The sequence below is a fragment of the Cucurbita maxima genome, unplaced genomic scaffold (assembly GCF_002738345.1).
Source record: "Cucurbita maxima cultivar Rimu unplaced genomic scaffold, Cmax_1.0 Cma_Scf07291, whole genome shotgun sequence".
NCBI classification, from domain to species: domain Eukaryota; kingdom Viridiplantae; phylum Streptophyta; class Magnoliopsida; order Cucurbitales; family Cucurbitaceae; genus Cucurbita; species Cucurbita maxima.
In genome coordinates this window covers 1-668 of record NW_019279306.1, presented here as the reverse complement: position 1 = coordinate 668, position 668 = coordinate 1, and the positions used below count along the sequence as shown (strand labels likewise).

The 668-nt window shown below is 53.1% G+C and overlaps 1 pseudogene; it reads left to right on the top strand.

The window, feature by feature from the left end:
• LOC111476291 lies at window positions 1–134 on the top strand (annotated as a pseudogene; the record flags this gene model as incomplete).
• Between the last annotated feature and the right edge of the window lie 534 nt (window positions 135–668).

The window sequence follows — 668 nt, the reverse complement described above, 5'->3', positions numbered from 1 at the left end:
GGCTCTCGCATCGATGAAGAACGTAGTGAAATGCGATACTTTGTGTGAATTGCAGGATCTCGTGAACCACCGAGTCTTTGAACGCAAGTTGCGCCCGGAGCCTTCTGGCCGAGGGCACGTCTGCCTGAGCGTCACGCATCGCGTCCCCCACATACAACAACCACTTAGTTTTGTTGCATTGTCGGGGGCACATGTTGGCCTCCCGTGTGCACCGTCGCACAAATGGCTTAAAATTGAGTCCTCGACATCTGTTGTCGTGACACTATGGTGGTTGATTCAACCTCGGTATCGTGTCTAGATCACAGCTTGCGTGCCTCCTTTTTGTGAGTGAGGGAGGGAGGGAGGAATCTTATGTTGACCCTTTGCACATTGTCCCCAAAGACGATGCTCTCGACGAGACCCCAGGTCAGGCGGGACTACCCGCTGAGTTTAAACATTGTCCCCAAAGACGATGCTCTCGACGAGACCCCAGGTCAGGCGGGACTACCCGCTGAGTTTAAACATATTAATAAGCAGAGGAAAAGAAACTTATAAGGATTCCCTTAATAACGGCGAGCGAACTGGGAAGAGCCCAGCTTGAGAATCGGGTGCCCTCGACGTTTGAATTATAGTCTGGAGAAGCGTCCTCAGCGATGGACCGGGCACAAGTCCCCTGGAAGGGGGCGCCA